At 35.9% G+C, this 9,186-nt stretch overlaps 1 pseudogene; it reads left to right on the top strand.

Annotated features, from left to right (window-relative positions):
- Window positions 1-355: 355 nt before the first annotated feature.
- LOC148208965 (uncharacterized) lies at window positions 356-5,585 on the top strand (annotated as a pseudogene).
- The last annotated feature ends 3,601 nt before the right edge of the window (window positions 5,586-9,186 follow it).

The following is a 9,186-nucleotide window of genomic DNA, read 5'->3' as shown; positions in this document are numbered from 1 at the left end:
AATGAATTATGAATTCGTTATTTTGGTTGTGAGCGATGTTGGTCTAGATTATTAGTCAACCTCTCTAAGTATATTTTAGTTCTTTTTTTAGTGGCTATATCTTAGGAATATATCTAAGCCCTTAATAATACTTTCAAACTCTCATACTTTTAACTACAACACTCATAATCAACAATAATGAACACACCCTTGTCATCCTCATCTCACTTTGAAAACAAATTTTAGATTTTTCTATTTTCAAAATATCGTTAGGTTGATGACAAAATGAACCTAATCTTTTGTCTGATTCTTTTAGGATTCAACATTGACCATTTATACTGAATTGTAGGTTTTTTAAAGAGTATTATCATCGAGAATGAATAAGGATTTGATTAAGGTTAGGGATAGATTCTCGCCCGAGTATGTTCAAGGAGTAAAACATTTAATAGAATTGGCAAAACTTCACGTCAACAATACGGGAAAAACAAGATGTCCATATAGATATTGTATGAATGTAAAGTGGCTTTCAATTGATGGAGTAGAAAGACAGTTGTTTATAAATGGAATATCACATTCATATACTTAATGGATATACCATGGAGAAGAACCAATCCCTTCAAGTTGTTACACAAGATGTGAAACTCCTTCGCACAATGAATTAAGTAGAGAACACAATGTTATGAATAATGAGGATGGTGATATGTTTATACTTCTTAATGATTTACAGTGCCCCATGATAGAAGAAAATGTAGAAGGTGAACAATTTTGTTTTGAGACGCCCCCAAACGAACATGGAAGAGACACGTCTAACAATTTCGAGCTGTTCAATAGAGCGCGTAGTCAATTGTACCTAGGTTGTACAAAATTTTCATCATTGAATTTTTTAGTAAAGCTGATGCATATCAAGGTCATTAACAATTGGAGTAATAAATCGTTTGATATGTTACTTGAATTGTTAAACGAAGCATTTACGATAGCTGCATCTATACCTAGTACATCATATGAAGCTAAAAGAAGACTGCGTGATTTAGGACTTTCATATGAGTCCATACATGCCTGCAAGTATGACTATATATTATTTAGGAAAGAATATTCTGAATGTCAAAGTTGTCCAGTATGTGGTGAATCTCGTTATAAAAACTGTGATGGGAAAGCTTCACAAGTCTCCTAAAAAGTGTTACGACATTTTCCGTTGATTCCAAGATTGAAACAGTTCTTTTCTTCAAAACATTTCGCTTCTGAAATGAGGTGGCATAAAGAAAAATGAGTTGAGACAGAGGGTGTCTTACAACATCCAGCTGGGGTGGAAGCATCTAGATAGTACATTTCCTCGATTTGCTTCAGACCCACGAAATGTTCATTTGGGACTAGCTTTATATGAGTTTAATCCATTTGGGTATATGAACAATTCGCATAGCATGTGGTCAGTGGTACTTATTCCATACAATTTGCCTCCTTGGAAATTCATGAAGGAAAGTAATTGATTAATGTCATTGCTTATTGCTGGGCCGAAGTCACTTGGAAAAGATATCGACATTTACTTACAACCATTAATTGAAGAGTTGAAAGAGTTATGGGATACTGGGGTTCGTACTTACGATTGTGCAAGTGGTGAGTACTTTCAACTACACCCAGCTCTTTTATGGACTATTAATGACTTTACAGAATATGACAACTTGTGTCCAGATGGAGTACGAAGAAATACCAAGAATGTTTCATCTGTAAAGAGGATAATTCATCTTTTCAAATAAGAAACAAAATTTGTTTCATGGGACATTGACGTTATCTTCCTCAAAATCATAGTTGGCGTGGGAGTAGACTGCATGATGGAAAGTTAGAACAACGCCCCCCACCAGTGTCAATGGATGGAAATGCGATTCTTCAACAAGTAAATACACAGATTTTTCCAGATTTTGGTAAGAATCCAACCAAACAAAAGAGTAAAAGAAAGCGAGATTTAAATTGGACGAAAAAAAGTATATTATTCGAACTTCCTTATTGGTCGAAACTTATGTTAAGACATAAGTTAGATGTGATGCATATCGAGAAGAACATATGCGACAATCTAGTAGGAACTTTGTTAAATATTGATGAGAAAACAAAAGACACGATCAGTGCGCGTTTGGATTTGGAAGATTTAAAAATTCATAAAGATTTACACTTACAAAAAGAGGGGAATAAACTTGTAAAACCACATGCTACGTATACATTGACTGCTGCTGAGAGGGTGAAGTTTTGCAAATTCTTGAAATCAGCCAAGTTTCCAGATGGATTTGTGTCAAATATATTGAGATGTGTGAGCGCAGAGGATGAGAGACTATGGGGGTTGAAAATTCATGACTGTCATGTTTTGCTACAACGACTCTTACCGATTGCCATTCGAGCATACGTACCAAAGTTTGTGGGTACGACTATCGTTGAGCTATGTAACTTCTTTTGTGATATATGTGCAAAGACAGTACGCATCAGTGATTTGGATCGATTGCAATCTGACATTATAATCATACTATGTAAGTTGGAGAAAATATTCCCACCAACATTTTTTGATGTTATGGTACATCTTGCAGTTCACTTACCATAAGAAGCAAAAATTGTGGGGCCAGTTAGTTACAGTTGGATGTACCCTATCGAGCGAAATCTCCGAACCTTAAAACAATATGCACAAAAGAACAACAGAGCTTGTCCTGAGGGTTCGATAGTCGAATCATTCGTCATGAATGAATCATTGACTTTCTGCTCATTGTATCTGAGTGGAATTGAAACGAGATTCAATAGAGATGAACGCAACGATGATACTATTGTCAGTTATTAAAATTATAGACATTTTAACGTTTTCAGGCTAAGTGCACGTTCTTTAGGGGCATCAACTTCGAAAACATTATCTGTCATTGAAAGAAAAGTTGCACATTGGTATGTACTGTACAACTATGCAGAGATAGAGTCGTATCGCGAGTAAGTTCGGCTTATGCTACGTTCACTTTAATTTCACACTTAGTACATAGAACACTAATGTTGTTTTTCTCTTTTTTTGGAATTGTAGTCAACATTTGAGCTCAATTCAAATTCTTGGAGACAATGTTTTTGCCTTATATGAACGACACAGTACACAATTTCCTGATTGATTAAAAAAATGTAATATTGATTTTTAGGGTTTTAATGTAGATGAACACAAAACGAAATTGTTAAGTATTTTGTTATGATCTATTACAAGTTTTGACATTACGGGAATAAGGTGAATTAGATGATGATCTTTATTCACTTGCGTTAAGACCCTCACTAACTGCACGTTCATATAGTGGTTGTATTGTAAACGAACTACACTTTCATAATATAGAACACGATAGTCGTCGAACGACACAAAATAATGGGGTCATGGTGTGTGGAGGATAAGGGATGACATGAATTTTTATGGTGTCTTGAGTAATGTTTGGGAGTTATATTATGCTAAGGGGAGACGAGTCATACTTTTTAAGTGCAAATGGTTTGACACGGACTCTAAGAAGAACAGAATTCGAGTTGACTTAGGTTTTAAGTCGATTAATACGTCTCGGTATTGGTATGTCGACGATCCATTAATTCTCGCTGGTCAAGCTCAACAAGTGTTTTATTTGGATGACCCAAAACTTAGTAATAATTGAAAAGTTGTGCAACATATTCTAAATAAACGTGTATGAGATATTTTATAACAAGAAGACGTTGAAAATGATCAAATTAGGTTGTTAGAAGTAGGACCTAGGATCGAAATAGATGAATCCACTCAAGATAGTTCATTGCGTCGAGATGATGTTGATCCTATTATCGTTGAGGGTCGAGAACAGTCTAATAGAAGCAATGTGGATGATTTTATAAATGACGAATCAGACGATGGGGACGACACAACTGATAATAGTATAGATGACGTTGAAGATGAGTACTATAGCGAATAAGTATTCCTCCAAGTATGTCGATTTAAATATACGTTGGATAAAATTTATGTATCAAATTGATTTATGTTGAGTATTTGTTTTGTCAATATATAATACTTTTTGTTGGTTGCCTAAGTTCGCAGAAAAATGAGACCACGACCGAGCAGGTCAGTTACAAGCACACGTACAGGGTCGTGAGCATCCACCAGCAGATTCGCCTGTTCCGGCTTTTCCTCCAGGTATGTTAATTTAAATATATGTAAAATAAATAAGTATGATTTAACTAATTGGTTTACTATTTGGCAACATACAGATAGATTAGGCGTGCACGGATATACCCGATTGATAGAGCTAGAAAATCAAGTTCATGCAACGAACGCAAAGGTACATATCGAATGTGACCATACAGTTAATAAACCAATATGTCCCATGGCCACCACATTCTCTATCGCGATCGGGGTACATACACGAACAAGTGGACCTAAAGGTTAACAAGTGGAGTGAGGTTGAAGAAATTTAGAAGAGGGCAATTATAACTCAACTCAAGGTTTGAGATTAATTACTTAATATGTTTTATCATTTTTTATGATACAACAGTAATGACACTTAAATATATGTTTGATGTTTTTTTGTTGTAGGGTCATTTCGATTTTAACGAATCAGATCGAGTTATGATGAAATTCATCGAGCATGAGATGAGATCGACACATAAGGCGTATAGGGCAAAATTACGCCAACACTACTTGCCCACACTTGATATTGCATGCAACAATCCTCCAGAGCGGTTGTTGGCAAAACTAGACGATTGGAACATGCTGTGCTATAGATGGAGATAGATGAGTGTAAGGTAATTTACTAATATAACTTATACTTTTTTTGAGAATTTATATTCAATATATATTCTCATTTAAGTTTTCTTTTGTTAGCAAAAATCTGAGACCAACAAACGCAACAGGGCGAAGATGTTATTCAACCATCGTGCGGGGCCGAAGGCATTTGCTATTATTGCAAAGGAGAATGTACAATGCAATAATATTTTTTTAGCCATATACTTATATTACTTAAGATCGATTATCAACAATTATGTGTTATCAATTGCAGAAAGAATAAGAGGGAGGTGACAACTTTTTTGAAATCGACTTGTTCAGGGAGACGAGATACTCTGACACTAAAGGTTGGATCGAAGTAGCGGAGACAACTTACATAAGTTTACAAATATTATAACAATTAACTTCAAATTATGCATTGAATTTTATGTGTAAACATTTTGTTCTTTTTTAAATATGTATGCACCTAGACATGATGCGTGTTAGGGAAGAATCTATGCAAGATGGAGGAGGACCGATGCCAGATCCAGAAGTATTGGAAACAATTCTTGGTTATTGATCAGGCTACGTTAAGGGTGCTGGTTGGGGCCCAAAACCAGAGTCTCGTAGAGGTTCTGCTTCAAGTGTAGCATCTTCACAGCGGGAAGAAAAGCTGTCTCAAGAAATACATACTCTAAGAGAAGAATTTCAGGACAGTCTCACGCAGAAAGACAAAGAGCTTGAGGATCGTCTCTCTCAGAAAGACAAGGAGTTAGATGAGTGTCCCGCAGCCAAAGAATCTGAGATTACGGGTCTACGCGATGAAATGTCAGATTTGAGATCAATGGTGCTACAACTTATGAGTCAGTCTAGTGGAGCCAGCTCGTCAAAATAGGTACATCCACATAGAGTATTGTTAGAATTCAATAACCATAAATGTGGCTATCCTGCAGTTATGGTAGCCATTTAGAACATGTATCATGAATGATTTAACTATGTTTATGTTTGAAGTATTTTTGGATGATTTTGGTGAATCTGTGAAGCGAATTGGTGGGTGCATGTTTTAGATATTAATAGCAAGTTTTGGGAATTTGAAGTTTGTTTTATTAGTTTTGTCAAAATAGGTACGTCATGTATAGTGTTGTTAGGATTCAATAACTGTAAATTTGGCTATCCTGTAGTTATGGTAGTCATTTAGAACATATGTCACATATAGTTTAGCTACGTTTATGTATAATGTGTTTATGGATGATTTTGTTGAATCTGTGAAATGAATTGGTGATTGTGGATGTTTTACATAATAAAAGCAAGTTTTGAGAATTTGAAGTTTGAATGATTAGTTTTTCTTAACTTTGGTGGGGTCTTATGTACCTTTTCTTTAGTTTGTGTAATTTGGATATGAGAGAGCTGTGTGTGTTTTGATAGTGAGACTAAGATTTGTGTATTTTAAGTTTGTTTGGGAGAGTTTTTATTGCCCTTGAATATATAAAAGTGTTTAGGGGGGGGGGGGGGGAGGGTGGTTATTAAGTGTTTTTGGATAACGTTTGTTGTATTTTAAGTGAATTGGTGATAAAGTTTATGTGCATGTCTTTAAGACTTAGTGACAGTAAGTTTTGTGAATTTAAAAGTTGTTTTAATGAGTTTTTGTTAACTTTTAATATGCTTACTTTGAGTTCATGCATATGAAGTGAGAATAACATTTTTAGTTCATGGCATGTGGAAAGCTTGAATATGTTTAGTTTGACATGTGGAATGAGTTAGAATTGAAAGTTTGTTTGAATGGAAGTGGTGAGTTAACTTGTGGAAGTGTTTTTGTTAACATAAGTTTATTTGTTATTTTTTTTTCAGGTTCGTTCGATTTCTGTATCAAAAGCTTCTGAAAAGTTGATAATATCTCTCGTTAAGAATTTGATGATATGAGACATTTTCATATGTTTAGGTTTTTTATTTTGAGACTTCTTAGAATAGGTTCAATTTTAGTTTGTATGGACTTCTTATACTTTTTGTAAAACCAATTTCTGTTTAATATTATAAAATTTTATATGAAATTTGAAATTTATGGCATTTAGGTTTTTATTATTGAAGTAATATATCAGAAACGCAAAAAAAAAAAAAAGCATCTGCGACGAAATCTAAATTTGGTCGCCGAAGGCTAGATTCGGCGACGACATGGATTTGGTCACCAAAGGTACCTTCGGCAACCAAATCCATGTCATCGCCGAAAATATCTTCAGCGACCAAATACATGTCGTCGTCGAAGGTGGCCTTCAGCGGCGAAAAATAGAAGTCTTCGCCGAAACCCTCTCGTGATCGGGTAACGGCGATGATTCTGGCGACGACTTAATTTCGTCACCAAACATTTTCGGGGACGAATTTTGACCTTTTAGCGACTAAATTTGTCGTCGCCGAAACCCTGAATTCTTGTAGTGCTTGTATTGGATACTTTGGCTTATGTTTTTGTTGATTTATTCTATTATTCGTTCTTTTGCTCAAAATTGAAATATGACGACTAAGACATGAGAAAAGCACAAAGCCCAGAAAACAAATGATGAAGCATTCTTAAGCAGGAAGTCTGCGAAGCTGGAGCATGCGTTCACAGTACAGTAATCGTCCCATGCGAGGATTTTTACCGTGCCCGTACGTTTTCCAACTGGATGCCCTAAAATTAGGCCCGATATAAAAGGGAAAGAATGACCTAGCCGACACAGATCCCAAGAGGAGAACATTCCTTTCATGTTGGAAAAGACAAGGAACAGAACCATACTATTTTCCGAATGAGAGCTGACGACAGAGAGAAGCTGCTACTGGTCCTCGCGTGCTGGTGTCTTTTCATTATGCATTTTTTTCTTCTTCTTTGAAATGGGTTGTATCTTTTGCTTACTCATTTCGTTTTGCCTCTTTCTCATGAACTAAACCCTATTTTGGAAGAGATTTCCATACTATAACTTCTGAACAATCGATACTCTAACTAATTTCATTTTGCTATTAAATAGAGTTGTTCTAATTTTTTTCATCTTACTAAGCATTGTTGGCCACTTTGTTCAGTTTGCTAGCTTCTGTTTAGGTATCTTAGAAGGGAACCGTGTTGAGTTGAGTAATAACAATCAATTTCATGCTAGAGTGTGGGTTGGGATTGAGTGAGAGCTAAGGAGTCTCCCCCGTCTTTTCCATATTTATTAACCCATTTTCTGTATTTTCCTTGCCCTACATCTGTAGGTTGTGTTAATTTCTTGGAATCATTTATAGTTTTCGTTTATAATATATAGTTTCACAGTTTTAGCAGCGAATCTTTATATTTTTACTTCATTGCACATTTGGTATTCTTGAGCATAGCTTTAAACATTACACTGGATCACCTGCTAAGGCCCCTAAATGACCACTCAGTGATAAAGGAGGTAGGGGTGCAGTGACAGTTAGGAGGTTTGCCTAGAAGCAGCCACCCTTGAAAGAGTGCGTAATAGCTCACTGATCGAGCACTCTTGGATCCTCTCCTCTTGAGAACACTTGAGCCTAAACTACACTAACGCCTCCCTCCATCGGTTGCCTCTCACTTTATTTATAACAAATTCCTTCTAACCGATTTCTTATCTAATTACTAACACACATTTACTATTCTATTAATATCACTAATGACCCTGATCATTACCCTGTCCCCAAAACACACTTTGTAAAACAATAAATTTCCATTCTTAATCACTCACAAAATTTGAAACCTAACCCTGCAAGCAAACACATTGTAATAGAAAATCCTAGTCACTATAATTGGGTGCATGGCGTATGTCAGTTGTGGTGGCGTGTGGAGGACGTTAGCAGACTGTGGCAAACAACAATCAGTGGTGTTAGCGATTGCGGTGCAAGCTAAGAAATATGGCAATCGCTTCGCAAGACGGCGGTAGCTGACGGTCATTGAATGGTGATGGTTGTGGAGGACGTTGGTGACTGCGGTGGCGAATGGTGGCGGAAGCACAAGTGTTTTGGTTCAACACCCTACATTGTGAAGTTGCGGCAAGTGATAAAAAGTTCGTCTACATAGGGATTATCTAACAAAAATGTTGTAAGCTTCGCTCAAAAAGTGGGTAACCAAATAATTATATTTTATCAAGAAACTAAATTAACAATTAAACAGAACATAGCACAGAACGAAATAAAATGAGTATCAAACAAGAAGAAATAATAGGAGTTATGTTCTTTTGCAATATTGCTACTAACCAATGCTCTAGCAATGAAGTTGTTGGAGCGTCTAGCCAAACAGACTTGATATCTTCATAGATTACCTAGATTTTACATTAACCAAACTCTCATTTGAATTGACGAACTGTAATCACGGTTTAAAGTTATATTAGGTGAGTCTGATCTCTAAGCACCCACGCTATATGTTGGAGATGGATCTAGTACATATTAAAACTTTTTATGTCCTACCAAATTCTTCCGAAAACTAATAGAACTATCAGTCCAAGCATGATGATCAGTCATTTCAAACATTAAAATGAAGCACG

Source organism: Momordica charantia, assembly GCF_013281855.1.
Source record: "Momordica charantia cultivar OHB3-1 chromosome 9 unlocalized genomic scaffold, Mcharantia_2.0 BLBB01000009.1, whole genome shotgun sequence".
NCBI lineage: Eukaryota > Viridiplantae > Streptophyta > Magnoliopsida > Cucurbitales > Cucurbitaceae > Momordica > Momordica charantia.
The sequence above is the reverse complement of the archived record's forward strand: the minus strand, read 5'-3'. Positions and strand labels throughout refer to the sequence as shown.